Below are 659 nucleotides of genomic sequence, written 5' to 3' on the forward strand. Positions count from 1 at the left end.
TGCGGGTGACACGTAAAAGCACCCACTACACTCTCTGAGTGGTTGGCGTTAGGAAAGGCATCCAGCTGTAGAAACTCTGCCAAATCAGATTGGAGCCTGGTGTTGCCATCCGGTTTCACCAGTCCTCAGTCAAATCGTCCAACCCATGCTAGCATGGAAAACGGATGATGATGATGATGATGATTTTTATGCTAAGAATTGTCAGACCATGGCATAAACTATTCTGCATCCATTGTTAACTATCAAAACGCTGCCTCCTTCAAAAATTCCATGCTTTCCAAAATTCCTCAACACTAATCCTGATAAGCCAATGTACCCTTTGGTCTTTATGGTTCTCTTAGTCTTCACTTGTCTGGCTTCTTGTGTGTTTATCTTGTATACTATGCATCTACTTTTGGCTGTCTCTGCTGTGACACTTTGTCTAACTTGAGTCTGCTGTTTGATCCATCTTTTAATCTTTTGTAATGAGTTGTCATACACTTGAGCACTGTATACAATAAGTTCATCATTGCATTGTCATCATCGTTACTACCACCACTACCACCACCACCACCACCACCATTGCCACCACCACCACCACCATTGCCACCACCACCACCATTGCTGCCACCACCACTACCACAATTGCTGCTGCTGCCACCACCACCACCACCACCATC

General features: G+C 44.9%; 1 protein-coding gene across 1 annotated transcript in view; it reads left to right on the top strand.

The window, feature by feature from the left end:
- The window catches only part of LOC106870824 (unconventional myosin-Ie), a 55,371-nt gene that overhangs the window by 51,719 nt on the left and 2,993 nt on the right, over positions 1-659 (top strand). The gene's annotated exons all lie outside the window — the stretch shown is intronic.

Source organism: Octopus bimaculoides, chromosome 12 (assembly GCF_001194135.2).
Source record: "Octopus bimaculoides isolate UCB-OBI-ISO-001 chromosome 12, ASM119413v2, whole genome shotgun sequence".
NCBI classification, from domain to species: Eukaryota; Metazoa; Mollusca; class Cephalopoda; order Octopoda; family Octopodidae; genus Octopus; species Octopus bimaculoides.